General features: G+C 38.8%; 1 non-coding gene across 1 annotated transcript; it reads right to left on the minus strand.

The window, feature by feature from the left end:
* Positions 1 to 7,155: 7,155 nt before the first annotated feature.
* On the minus strand, positions 7,156 to 7,262 carry LOC145621830 (small nucleolar RNA R71). The gene has a single exon (XR_014108624.1). It is a non-coding gene; the product is annotated as a small nucleolar RNA R71 (small nucleolar RNA).
* Positions 7,263 to 15,321: the final 8,059 nt, after the last annotated feature.

The raw sequence follows: 15,321 nt of genomic DNA on the forward strand, positions 1-15,321 counted from the left end.
TACAATAAATTTCCGTTAATATCATCATATCAACCTTTTATGATTATTTCAGATATTAAAAAAGGATATATTACGATTTAAGACACATCTTCAACATTGTGAAAAACATATGAATGAACCTTTATGATAACAGAAGAAGTATATCATAACGTTAAGTCGGCAACAAGATATAAACACATGGTAATGATAACTTACAATAGTATAGTCATAACTAATCAACTTAGATAGAACTAAATGATGCACCCAAATAGGTAGACCAAAAAAGGCATAAAAAAATCCAATAGCATGAAAATGATAGGAAGGAAATGGATGAAAACGGCAAAATAACCAAGTGCCAAAGCAATGGGACTCCCTTAAACTTGCTACCCACCAAATTAAAGTATGGCAATTTACAAACCATTTTATGAGAGAGAAAAAAATTAATTGGCCTATGTTTTGTGGGAAGAGACAACCAATCAAAAAGCATGGTTCAACAACCCAAAATCCTACGTGGCATTTTTATTTTTGGGGGATGGTAAAAAAAAATTAAAAAGTGAAAGTAAAAAGATGACACGTGGGAAAGGATCATTGGCGTCGTTTCTATGGTGCTGAGCTGTACCACTCGTGCATTAACGTGGGTTAAGGAATATATTAACGGGGTTACGGGGGTGTGAATTGACATAACATATTCTTTGGAGGGTTCAAGGAAAATTAAACACTACTCCGTATTACTCGTACTTTCTTTTGCTAAGGGAAATTATTGACATAAGAAATCTTGGGATTATAAATTATACATAGAATAATGATAAGAATCATTTTTATCCAAAAATGAATAATAGTGCATAATTCTATTGATTTATGCTTAAGTTTATGTAGTTCTGAAAGAGAGTGTAGCAAGTGGAGCATGTGTGAGAGAAATTCGTTCCTTAATGTTAATTACAGTTTTTGTTTTCGTTTGTTCTTTTAAATTAGGAATACTTCTTCTCCCGTCCATCTTTCTTATAACACATTTGCCTCCACTATCTCACATTCCCACTCTCACATGCAACATATTTTCTTACCTTATCTTACACACGCACCACTTAGAACACATTTGTTTTCTTATATTCAATTTAATTACATAAACAATACTTGCAATACTTATCAATTATCATCTCTTACTTTATCTTACACATCCGCACATGCTTCACTTATTTCACCAAAACTAAAAACTATTTGACTTGAAAGTGAACCGACTCAATAAGTAAATTTGTCTAATGTTATTGATTTTTTTGTAATCAGTTATAATTCAAATCTTATATCATCCAAGATGACCGAACGCAAGTTTAGTCCCATTTTGCACTTATGCTCAAGTTATTACAATGCATTTTAACTCATTTCAAGCAAAATAAGTTTGAATATGTTCATATGTTGTTTAATTCACCTAATTTGAAGATAATAATAGTATATAAATGAAACCATTCATAAAATTAAAGGTATTCCTAATAATATGATACGGAGTAATATAGAATTCATTACAATATTAGTACTCATACCCCGTATAAATTTCATGAAAATCTAATGGAAAGTTAAGAAATCGTATGATAATTATATAAAAGTACAATGAAATTTAGTGAAATAGAGAAAAAAAAATAGAAGAAAAAGGCAAGAAATTCTCATTTCCCAAGAAAAGAAAATGATAATTAAAAGATGGAGCAGAGGAATCCGGCTGTAAACTTGGACACTAATGAGATAGGAGTATAGGAGTGTGACAAAGCCTGCAAAAAGATCGATTCTTAAGGAGTTGAATTTAAGCTAATAATGTGCTCTTAATTACACTCATTGATTGTCCCATTTATAGTTGTTGCCTTTCATAATTACTTGGATAAATTTTCTTCCACTTATCTATTCACCTCTTCATTCTTAAATTGTTAGTTGTTGCAGTTTATAGAATTTTGTTCTAGTAAATAAAAAAATATGGAGGAAGATGATAAAATGGTGTCATTATAAATAAATACATGTTGGAATTAATTGATTAGTTTATCATAAGTTGGAGCAATTAATTAATTAAAACTTTGGATATGAGTCTTTGTTATTCATAGCCATAGACTTTATATATCGTTCCCTATTAATCTTTATATTAAACTAGCTTGTTCCAATGCCATACAAGATTTTTACAAAATTCTATAACGATGTATAATGTTAATTCAATAATAATATTTATATAAAAATATATTTTTAACAAAATAAAATAACTTGTAATTTAATTTATACACATACATAAGGACCTAAGACATATAAAAAAAAAAAAATTGAATTTTTAAAGAACTACGAGTTTCCATATAAAAAAGAAGAAGAAATTTTAGGTAAATACTTGTACGATATACTTGTAACTCATATACCCGACCTTCTGTTTACACACTTTGACTGGCACGACAACATTTTATGCAAATAAATTGACTTGATATATTTTACTTTGTGATAAATACTAATTATAGTTACTAAGTATTATATTTTATATAATATACATATATGAATTATTTTTAATATAATATTTTAAATTAATCTTAGATAATAATATCTTTCTAATACAATACCTTATGTACATTAGTACATTAATTGGTACTTTTGTGATGAAAATTAACTAATATAATATATAAAATGTATGTAAAAATATTTAATTTGAATGCATATATATTAAAAAAGATTGTCAAAATTAAAAAAAAAAATAAATAAATGTCACCAAAATTTGACAAAAAAATCAGAAAAAGAAAGGAAAAGGCAAATAGAATTTTAATAAGAGATAACACATGTCATTCTTGATTTGCCTGTAATATATAATTATAGATATTTATACTTCGTATACCATAGGATAATTTAGAGAGGGTTCAAGAGAGAATTTTTATTTTTAAAGGGTTAAAGTAAGTTAGCTAGGGCATGTTCGTTTTATCCTTTATTGAGGGGGAAAAAAAGTTTCTACATGAATGCCTAGATTTTTCAAATCTACTTTGGGAGATTCGAAAATCCTAGGGTAGATTCGAAAATCCTAGGCCCGTTTTCGGCCTGAGAATTCCCTAGTGTTTCTTAGGTCAGATCGAAAAAAATAAAATTATATGCTCGTTGGCTAATCATTTGCCTTTACGGTTTCCCGACATGCTTACTATACATTTTGCTCACCGTTCCTTGCCTTTTAGCTGTTGGCGGTGGTTATTACACTAAGTAGTGTTTCGGGGTTTTTTGAGTCCCTTGGGAGAGTTACAACACTAAGACTGGATGCTCGCTTGGATGCCTGTACCTGCAAAACAACGGAGCACCGAATGGTCGGTGGTCCGCCTCCGAAGCTTAAGTTAGTCTAAGTCCGAAGAATAAGGTGCGGAATGTAAAGGGTTATCTGCTCGGATTCCGAGCTCGGGTGTACTGTTCTCTTGAGAGTGACAGTTCTAACAATGATTAGTAATCACTGAGTATATCTCGTAAAGAGTGTCAAAAGAAACGTATCTCGTATTGAATGTCAAGATGTCTCACGTAGCCATAAATGAGGAGGTCATCTCCTATTTATAGGCTTCTCGAAAAACGTGCACTCCCTAGGGAATATTCACGCAGCTTTTGCAGACCTCGGGATTTGGGCCTGAAAGCCGCCAATCCCAGGTCCTTTTATCCGTCTGCCATGTGTCGTTCTCTGAGAGGTCCAAGGTGGCGCCCCTTTCAGTGACACGTGGCGGACTCCGATTGGGCCAACTGGCCTAGGGTATTTTTACCCAAATCATTTGCCCCTCACAGGTGACACGCGCTTGCCACGTGTTACCTGTGACAGGTGTCAACATCCAATTGGTCGGATTTTGAATAGTTACTGTGGAGGGAAAGTTTTAGGGTTTTTAACCCTTCTATAAATGGAAAGTTTTCACCCCCGAATCTTTTACACCTTTGCGAATCTTTTGAGAATCTCTGACTTTTGACTTTAAGAATCTCAAAATTCCCTAAGTGTTTCTTAGTTCTCAAGCATCCGACACTCGGCCCGCTGTCCGACCGTTCTCAGCCAACCAAGCGTCTTTCACCCTTCTTCTAAAGGTAACGCCTGTTTCTTCTTTTATTTTACATTTTTTCTTTGTTTTCGAAAAAATGGTTTCCCAATCGCATGCGGCACAGTATAGGATAGTGATCAGCCGGTCACCGGGGACGGCTGAATCTAGAACTTGCAGTGCTGACTGCTTGACCAGCGACTGTGCTTTGCGAACTTCTCCGAATCCGACTGGTTTCGCGTCTGTGCAGGACACGATGGCCAGAACAAAAAGAACAGCAAGAAAACCCAACTCCGATGGATCTTTTTTCCCGTCGGATGGTTCAACTCTTTATTCTGACGGCTCAATGAGGGTGCCTCGAAGTGAGGTGTCGGAACACCCTGATAGCCCTTCTTATCTTCCTCCTACCCCTACTTATTACCATTCGCCCTCTTCAAGCGGTACTCCTAGTGATAGGATACTGGAGGAGGCAGATGAAACCTATGCAGCCGAGCCTTCTGAACAGGCGCCGGAAGAGAGTCTAAGGGAGGACCCTGCTGGCACCAGTCGGCAGTCCCTTAGCTCTGATGACGAGTCGGCCTCGTCATCTTCTTCAGATAATGCCTCGGCCTCTTCAGGGGAGGCAAGGACCAGAGTAGACGCTGCCAGGGAATCCTTGGCAGTTGAGAGGGGGTAATCCTGGGCCGAGCCGAGCGCTTCCAGGCGCTTGGAGAAAGCCCCCTACTATCATCATGTTCCGCAGAGCAGGCGGAACACCATGGAAAACGGCCTTACAAGTTTTAAGTGTAAGGTTGTTCTGGGCCATTGATAAGTGTTTTATTTGTCCACTTATCATGGTATTTTTAGCACAATTTTGTTGTCATTTTCCCCTCTTTATCCCCCTTTCCGACTCCTTTTTGTGTATGATTACAACTTTTGGCTTCCCCGTTCCTTTTTATGTGTGTGTTCGTGTTTGTAGATGCAAGGAGAAATTGGTCACATAGCATGAACATGAAGAACTATATTGGAAGCAAAGCACAAGAGGAGAGGGCGTGCAGCCTGTTAGGAGCGGGCGCTCCTTCCTGAACTGCCACATTCTGCCTCCCCTGCACTTTTAGGAGCGGGCGTGCACCTATATAGGAGCGGGCGCTCCTCCCTGTTTTCCTACAAACTGCCTCAAATTGCTGCAGGAGGAGAGGGCGCGCAAGATCCAGGAGAGGGCGCTCCAGCCTGAGGAGCGGGCGCTCCTCTATATAGGAGCGGGCGCTCCTACATGCAGACCCGACTTTTTGGGCGGATTTTACAATGTTATTTCGGGGTGTATAAATACGACCCTTGGCTTCAGTTTTCTGCATCTTCTTCCTTGGAGAAGATCATCTTCTTTTGCCCTCTTAGTTTTCCTAGGCCCTTAGTTCTTCTCAACCCTCATTAATTAGCTTAGATCTTCTCAAACTCAATCATTGTAGTAGAATTATTGGAAGTTTGTTCCATCAATTTCAACAATTTTCCCAACTTTGAAGTTTATTAAGTAATCTCTTTCCTCTATCTCTTGCTCTTAATTTTTAATTTTAATTGCTTTGAGTTGATAATTTCTCCCTTAATCTTGTTTATTTGTTCTTGCATGTTTAATCCATCCTTGTTTCATCTCTTTCCTAGCTTATTTGAATTCATGAAAACCCTAGATTTAATTGTTAGAGTAATTTCCACCATGTTTAGTGAGTAGTCTTTTAGTTAGGGGTTGGGTGAAGACCCAACCAAGCTATGGTTAATTGACTTGGAATTATTCATGTGCTACCTTGGATTGATAGTTGTTTATGCTTGAATTGATAATTGCATGTGTATTTTGTTGGCCACATTATGCCCATGTGTTCATCCCTTTTCTCACATCGAAAGATGGGGCTTCGGAGTGAGTCTTTTCTTGTGTAATTAGATTATGCTACTTTCATGATTTTGGATGTTTGGTTTCATTGACTAGGTTGCTTTAGTATGGTAATTAGGTGAGAAATCCCAATTATCCGAGCTTCATGCTAGTTCGGAGCGATCGAGAGACAAACTCGAGCTAGAAACCCACTTCCTATCCTTGAGACTTAATCCTTATCGTGTTAGTGCTTAATCTAGGGAGTACTTATGTTGTGACTTCGAAAGAAGGCAATGTTAAGTTCCTTTTCTATCCTCTATGTGTATTCATGATTTGTCCCTGTTATTGATTCCTTGGCTTTGGTTGGTGTTGAATCCCGTTTCCCCTAGCGTTCTTTTATATAGTAGCTTACCATTCAAAACCCAATTTGTGACCGAACTAGATTGCAACCGTTTCATACTCTCGGTGTACTTACCCATTCCCTGTGGATACGATCCTCTACTTACCCTAGACTTGTTTTAGGCTGGTTTAGGTAGAAATATTGTTGGTTTTAGGGTGATCGTCCAACGACCGAATATCCCTCTACCAAAATGGCGCCGTTGCCGGGGAATGGCGTTAAGCATTGAGTTACTTATGAGATATGTGAGACTAGTTCATTTGTATAGCTTTATTTTTCTCTGTTTTCTTTGACTAACCTACTAATCTCCCTTCTAGTCTTCTTTGTTTATGCCCAAACGCAGCAATAGGACACTTCCTCTTGTGCCGTTGAATCTTGAGCTTGAAAAAGTAGTAAGGGCAAATCGAAGAGAAAAGAGGGCGATAGCTAGGGGTGCCACATCAAGTGAGGCACAAGTGGTAGTTGAGTCCGATCATTCCAGTTCTAGTGAGTCTAGTGGAGACACCATTCCATTAGAGTCACCAAGGACAAATTCTCCAACTTCTCCACCTCTTCACCAATTTGAAATGGCCGCTCCGAACAAGACTTTAAGAGAGTTTGGTGTTCCTCCTCCATATCAAGAAGCAAGTGGGATTGCTACTCCCGCTATTGAAGCAAACAACTTTGAGATAAGGCCCGCCCTTATCACCTTGATTGAGGGTCATCAATTCTCCGGGGCAAAGCATGAAGATCCCATTGCACATCTCAAGCAATTCACACGGTATTGTAGCACCGTGAAGGCAAATGGGGTGACTCCGGAGTACATTCTCTTAAGCATGTTCAAATTCTCTTTAACGGGCAAGGCAAGTGATTGGCTTGATAGATTGCCTCCAAACTCATTGAATACTTGGAATGAGGTGACTTCGGCATTCCTTGGGAGGTTCATTCCTCTTGGGAAAACGGCGGAGTTAAGGTCCAAGATTTCGAACTTTCAACAAGAGCCCGACGAATCCCTCTATGATGCTTGGGAGAGATTCAAGAGCTACCAACAACAATGCCCCCACCATGGCATGGAAGATTGGCTCTTGCTCCATGGGTTCTATAGAGGACTCTTGAGATCGGACCGCATACTCTTGGATGGAGCATCGGGAGGACCTATCATGAACAAGCCACCCACGGAGGCACTAAAGATCATAGAGGATGTAGTTCAAAACTACACCGATTGGAGCCCCGATGAGAGAAGCACTTCCAAGAAAGGAGGGAAGTATGAGGTAAATGCTATAAACATGATTAATTCAAAATTAGATGCTTTATCTTCTAAATTTGATCAATTGCAATCCTCTTCTCTATCCCCTTCCCCACGTCAAAATTCACATGCATCTAGTTCATTAAATGATAACATGTCAATACAAATGATGTCTTGTGATACTTGTGGAAGTGATGATCATGTGACTTCGGAATGCTATTTGCTAAATGATTCATGCTCCCCTTCCCCTTCCATGGAACAAGTAAATGCAATCAACAATGGTCAAACCAATCCCAGGTATGACCCTTATTCCAACACCTACAATGAGGGATGGAAACATCACCCAAACTTTGGTTGGAAAGGGGGCCAAACCCAAGGAAATGGTCAAGGTCAATATAGTGGCCAAAGGAATGTTCAAAATAATCAAGGAGACTATAGGAACCAAGGTAATGGTAACTATGTGTCAAACAACCAAGTTAATCAACAAAATGACAATAGGTATCACCAAAGAGGTCAATATTCGTCTAATAATAACCCACCCGGTTTTAATGGAGGAAATAGACCTACCCTTGCTCCTATCCCTCAACCTCCTCTCCAACTTCAAGCTCCCCCTCCTAAGTCAAGTCTAGAAACAACAATGGAAAAATTTGTTAATGCTCAAACCAAGAAAACCAATGACTTAGAGGAGTCTATAAAGCAAGTGCAAGTCCACAATAAGATGCTAGAAACTCAATTAACTCAATTAGTTAATGCACTTAAAAGTAACAATTCTAGCACCTCTTCTCCTAGTCAAGAAGAACATTGTAAGGCAATTATGACTAGACGCGGGACTAGCATAGATGAAACTCCACCCATGAGCTTGCAAAAAGAGAGTGAGAATGAGGAGGTTAGAGAGGAAAAACAATGTGAGGTGTCTAAGTCAAGTGAGGATGAGATGGTTGTCATGAGTGAGTCCACCACGGTGAGCTTAACCGAAAATTGTAGTGCAATTATCAAAAACCACTCTCCTACTAAACTAAAAGATCCCGGAAGTTTCTCTATTCCTTGCTCTATTAAGAACATTCCCTTTGAAAATGCCCTATGTGATCTAGGAGCTAGTGTGAGTTTGATGCCTTTTTCGGTTTATGAGAAGCTTGGTATAGGTGGTTTGGTACCCACTAATGTCACTCTTCAACTTGCCGATGGATCCACCAAATTCCCTAAGGGTAAGGTTGAGGATGTCCCTCTCAAGGTAGGTAATTTCACCATTCCGGTTGATTTTATTGTGCTAGGAATGACGGAAGATGCCCTCACCCCTATTATCCTAGGTCGGCCTTTCTTAGCAACGGGTGGTGCAATCATTGATGTTAGGGAAGGAAAACTCACATTAAATGTGGGTGATGATGAATTTTGTCTTACTATTGACCCTAAGAGAGGATGTCCTTCCCCCATGAAAGATTGCATGACCTTAGAGGCTATTAGTGATAATGATTTGCATATGTTGAGAATGCTTTGTGCTACTAATCCTCTTTTCAATGTCCATAAGTCAAAGCAAGGTTTCGATAGGTTTGATGAGGTGATCGCCATGCTTGCTTGCCTCAAGACTATGCTAGAAGATGGTGAGTCCGATGCTCACAAGGATGAAGAGGGTGACATCAAGGCTTCCAAGAAGAAGAGGAAGGGAAAATCAAAGAGAAAAAAGAAGAAGAAGGATTCAAAGAAAAATGATGAAAATGAATTTGTTGTAGGTGTTAGTCAAGGAAACAATTTAGTTTTGCCCAAGATGGCGAGTTGTAACAATGAAAACATTGGTGACAATTTGGTTTCGAACTTTATCCCACCTTGAGGGTATTTTTCGAATTTGCGTCAAGCTAGTGACGTTAAAGAAGCGCTCCCGGGAGGCAACCCGAGTATTTTTGCTTTTACTAAAAAAAAAAAAAAAAAAAAAAAAAAAAAAAAAAAAAAAAAAAAAAAAAAAAAAAAAAGAGAGAGAGCGAGAGATGAAAGAGCTTAAACTAACACTTAACATTTTGAATGTTTTGTTTAGTGTTTTGTTTTGATGTAGGTAATTTGCTCGGAGAAAAGAAAGGTAGATTTGGAAACTCCAGTTAGGAGCGGGCGCTCCTACCCAAGCGCACGCCCGCTCCTATTAGCAGCAAACAAAGCAGGAACTCCAGCAAATTTAGGAGCGGGCGCTCTTGAAGGAGTGCACGCCCGCTCCTGTTTACTCAAAACTGGGCAGAAACTATTGAAATTATAGGAGCGGGCGCTCCTAACACCCTGCACGCCCGCTCCTATATTCAGCTCTCGAAAAAAAAAAAAAAAAAAAAAAAAAAAAAAAAATTTGAGTTTTGGAAAAACTGGCAGGAACTTCAGAAATCGTAGGAGCGGGCGCTCCTAACACCCTGCACGCCCGCTCCTACTGATGAAAATGAAGCAGTAGCTGTCCCTGAAGGCAGGAGTGGGCGCTCCTCTCCACGAGAGCGGGCGCTCCTCCCTTGCCGTGTAAAAAAATAAAGATTTCCCCTTATCTCTTTTTACCTTCTCTCATTCTCCACCTCTCATTTACCCATATTCATCTTCTCTCTCCTCTTTACCCACCTCTTTCTCACTCTAAAAACCCCATCTTCTCTACCTTCTCTCATCAAAATCATCATCAATCCTTCATTTTTTTTCACTCAAAATTTACAAATTCTTACTCTCCTTCCAATTCTCTTTCTAAAAATCACAAAAATTCACAAATTTGGTCAAAAATTCGAAAACCCACAAAATCTCCATTGAAGAACAAGAGCAAAAAGGTGAAAGCTTGAAGGAGGAGCAAATTTGGGTAGCCTTGGAGGATTTTAGAGTATTTTCATACTCTATTTGGTATAATCCACTTCTCTACTTAACTTTCTTTTTCAAATTTTCATAATTATTGTTTATTTCATATAAATTGTGTAGTTGATTGCATGATTGGTTGGAATTGAACAATTATTGTTGTTTATGGAGAATTGTTGGAGAAAATTGTGAATGATTTTTAGAATAGTTGAAATTGTGATTGAAAATTGCTTAAACATTGTGATCTTGTGAATGTGATTTGTGTGAAATTAGTGAAGTACATTGTTGTTGGGAATTTGTGTGTTGGAATATATTGTTGGTTGTGTTGTGGAACAGGTACATTTGGATTTTTAAAGGGGGTTTGAAGTTAAGGGTGTGTGTGGAGTTGTTTGTTGTTGAGTGTTATTCCTAATTACCTTTTTCCGAACTAAAAGAAAAAAAAATGAAGAAATTCATTGGAGGGATTAAGAAAAGAAAAACAAGTGAACCTCAAACATCTTCATCCCCTTCACAACGAGAAAACCCTAACCCACCACCAACTTTAAAAATCGATAAACGATTTAAAAAGCCTTTCGATGACCTTTCCAAACGAAAAATTATTCCAACCCGATTCTATCATCAACATTCAATGCGACTTCTAGGGGTCGATGAGGGAATTAGAAGAGTAGCCGAAAACTTCGGTTGGCTAGACTTCTTGGACCTTGCGGAAGAAACCTTTTCTTCCCTAACTCTTGAATTCCTTTCATCGGTTTCTATGAAACGCATAAGCCTTGAGGATGAGCCATTAGAATGTGAAATAAAATTTAGAATGTTCAATGTCGAAAAAACCTTAACTTTGACGAGATTGAACGAAATTTTTGAATGGCCCACCCTCAACCAAGTCTATGACCCCAATGGTACTTACTTCTCAAGTTATGAGGAGCAAGTGTGGTGGAATACCATTGCGGGGTATCCCAATTTCACAACCCGGTCTAGCCATGCTAGCCACATTATCCACCCCGTCCTTCGAATCTTCATGCGAATCATGAGCTATGCTTGTTTTTCTAAACAAGACTTAGGGAAGCTAACTAAAGAGGAGATCAAATGCCTCTTTCTAGCTTCAAGATTCGAAGGAAATGTGGAAGGGAATGTGAACATGGGATACTTGTTCATCAAGAGATGTATTGAAATAAGAGAAAGTGGAGAGATGAGCGGAGAGATTAGATGCGGGGGAATGATTTCAATTATTGCGAGGAAGTTAGGGTTTGGGTCTTTTCTAGACCAAATGACCCCGGTCCAAAGTTCTAACATGCTTGATCTTAAGGCACTTAGTGATATGAAGTTCCTTAGTGAAATTCCGGGCCGAAATCTTCGCTTTAGTTGGAAGGTCAATGGGGTGCATTATTGCACTCTCCCAAATCCGGCGGTTAATAACTCGGTGGGGGACACATGGCAAGTGCCAAGAGATCAACTCCCACGAGGTATGGCCGGTGGTGGCGAGAATGTACCCGTACCCCGTCGTATGAGTACATCCTCCATTCCCCAATCTAGGGTAGATGGTTCCTCTTCCTCCTCTTCTCTCTTTGATGTGGAAATTGCTTTCAACCAATTAAATCTAACCAATCAAAGACTTCTTGAACAAAATGAGTACCAAAGTTTTGTAGCGGAGAGAAGCTACCAACATCAAGTTGAGAGGGGAGACTTTCTCCCTTACCTCAACTATCCCAACCGTCCCGTTCAAGAAGGGCCGGTAGCGGGTTGGAACAATGGCCAACCCACCTACCCCTTTTGGCAAGGCCCGCGTAGTTCAATTGAGGAGCTTCGCTCCTTTCCCCCTTATGACTACACACAACCCGGGGGAAGTGATTATAGGGGCGACCCTAGCTATTACTATGTCCCCGAGGTTAGTGGAGATAGTTCATGTTCGGAGGTGCTCGATCCCCCCCTAAGGGGGCATTACGGGTTTCCACCCGGCTATGATGGTGGTTGGGGTGAGCAAGGTATGCCGGACTTTGGCCATTACCGCACTTGCCCCAACTATGATCTACCTCCTTATGTAGACGCCCCGGCCACTTCTAGTGATGTAGATATTAACTACAATTATCACTATTCGCCGGGACGCCGACATAATTAGATGGTCTAGGCATTCTAGTCACCGTTTCATTGCCCCTTTTTACTTCTTGGGACACCGAGGACGGTGCCAATCCCAAGCTTGGGGGGAGGTTACTTCATTACCTATTTTGTTTCATTGAAACGGTGACTAAATGTCTAGCTTGGGGGAGTATTTAGGCCTTGCATAGAGTTGGGATTTGATGTTGCTAGTTTTGTGCTTAATTTGATTATGCTCCGTTTGTCTTGATTGGTTAGTTAATGGTTGAATGTTTGCATTTTGATGAGCTTGGTTTGGTTTATGTGCTTCATTTTTGATGATGATATTTGTTGATGAGCCTCCTCTCCTTCCCAAAAAAATCCAAAACCCAAAAATCCAAAGCCCTTAATCCAAATTCTTTAGCTAGTACCTCTTTCCCCTCCTCTAAAAAAAAATAAAAAAAAAAAATAAAAAAAAAAATAAAAAAAAAAAGATTGTGTTTCCTTTTAAACTTTGTATATATTATCTTTGCTTGTAGTCATTTGGCTTGATGATTCGGCTAGTGTCTTTGATGGTAAAATGAATTCAAGTGAGCTTGTGATATAATTGTCCTAGTTTTGCAAATGACGATTTATTTATGAATTGTGGAATGATTGTTTAACTCGTATGTGTATGATCCACTCATAATAGTCCTTGTTTGCTTTGCTACTAATCACTACTCTTTTATCACCTTGTATATAAGAGACACTACTACATCAAGATCAATGGTAACTCCTTCCCTTCTTTTCTTGTTTATATTTTCCTTTTAGTCCCTTTACCCCTTCTAAAAAAAAAAAAAATAAATAAAATAAAATAAAATTTGCTTTTAGAATAGTCCTCAATGATGATATTGGATTGCATGTGATGGATATTTGCTTTCTTTTGGTAATAAAATTTCGAGTATGGTTTAGATGCCCTTGGTTGAACATAGAATTGGCTAGTTTAGGCTAGGGTGAGAATAACCTTACCGAATGTACGAAACCAAAAGTCTAGGATTGTGGTAAGAAGGTGTCGCCCATATCGAAGGAATTTGAACCCCAAAAGGTAGTAATTGATCCCATATTGTTCCCAAAAGTGAGGTTGTAATATTTTCAAGCCTACTACATTTTGAATGAGTGGCAAGGATCCTCTTTGATTTAGTACCTAGATCGACAACTTGAGTCCCAACTCCCAAGATCGCAGCCTAAACTACTCTTAGTGATTGATGAAGGTTGTTATGTATTGTTTATTCACAAAAAAATTAAGGCATATCATTCTTGTTTTCTTAGTTCAATTTTTAATTTATTGTAATTAGTAGTTAGTGATGTAAATGTTCAAGTTTGAAAAAAAAAAAAAAAAAAAAAAAAAAAGAAAGAAAGAAAGAAAGAAAAAAAAAAAAAAAAAAAAAAAAAGAAGGGAAAGAAAAGAAGTGATGAATAGCCATCACCCTAGCAATTAAACAAGCTTGGGGGTGCGTTTTTATTTCAAGTTTATTCATATTTTGTAATTTGGGTCAAAGTTAGAAACCTCTTTAGGTTTGCTCTTAGTGCTATATACCTTAGCTTGACTTTAATTGCAAAGCACTTCTAGTTTTCTCTATGCCTTAACTTGTGTCGTAATCCTTGAGTTTTGTAATGTTAGTAGAGTAGTTGAAGCCATAGTCGGTGGAGGGAGTTGGTTCACAAGCATATGGAGAGGGTACTTATCATTGAGATGTCGAGTGTTCTAAACCTTCTTTTGTCTATTTTTCTTCCGGCTCCTTCGAGGAGTCATGAGACACTACCATTAGGGGGAATTTGAACTTTGTGTTGGGGACGCGGTAAGATTGGTTGAATGGACCAAAGTTGAGTACATTCGGGAAGGTTAGCTAGGCCTTGGCTAGTCATGACCGTGGTTGATCTTAGGCATATACCTCATGCTCGAGTTTTATTGCTTAAGGATTCTTTTATCTTTACATGTGCTTTTCTTTGAGCGGATTAATCTATTGGTTTCTTTTGCGCCAAGTGAATTGCTTAGGGACAAGCAATTGGCTAGTTTGGGGGAATTTGATAAGTGTTTTATTTGTCCACTTATCATGGTATTTTTAGCACAATTTTGTTGTCATTTTCCCCTCTTTATCCCCCTTTCCGACTCCTTTTTGTGTATGATTACAACTTTTGGCTTCCCCGTTCCTTTTTATGTGTGTGTTCGTGTTTGTAGATGCAAGGAGAAATTGGTCACATAGCATGAACATGAAGAACTATATTGGAAGCAAAGCACAAGAGGAGAGGGCGTGCAGCCTGTTAGGAGCGGGCGCTCCTGCCTGAACTGCCACATTCTGCCTCCCCTGCACTTTTAGGAGCGGGCGTGCACCTATATAGGAGCGGGCGCTCCTCCCTGTTTTCCTACAAACTGCCTCAAATTGCTGCAGGAGGAGAGGGCGCGCAAGATCCAGGAGAGGGCGCTCCAGCCTGAGGAGCGGGCGCTCCTCTATATAGGAGCGGGCGCTCCTACATGCAGACCCGACTTTTTGGGCGGATTTTACAATGTTATTTCGGGGTGTATAAATACGACCCTTGGCTTCAGTTTTCTGCATCTTCTTCCTTGGAGAAGATCATCTTCTTTTGCCCTCTTAGTTTTCCTAGGCCCTTAGTTCTTCTCAACCCTCATTAATTAGCTTAGATCTTCTCAAACTCAATCATTGTAGTAGAATTATTGGAAGTTTGTTCCATCAATTTCAACAATTTTCCCAACTTTGAAGTTTATTAAGTAATCTCTTTCCTCTATCTCTTGCTCTTAATTTTTAATTTTAATTGCTTTGAGTTGATAATTTCTCCCTTAATCTTGTTTATTTGTTCTTGCATGTTTAATCCATCCTTGTTTCATCTCTTTCCTAGCTTATTTGAATTCATGAAAACCCTAGATTTAATTGTTAGAGTAATTTCCACCATGTTTAGTGAGTAGTCTTTTAGTTAGGGGTTGGGTGAAGACCCAACCAAGCTATGGTTAATTGACTTGGAA

Source organism: Chenopodium album, chromosome 27, assembly GCF_948465745.1.
Source record: "Chenopodium album chromosome 27, dcCheAlbu1.1, whole genome shotgun sequence".
Classification (NCBI taxonomy): domain Eukaryota; kingdom Viridiplantae; phylum Streptophyta; class Magnoliopsida; order Caryophyllales; family Amaranthaceae; genus Chenopodium; species Chenopodium album.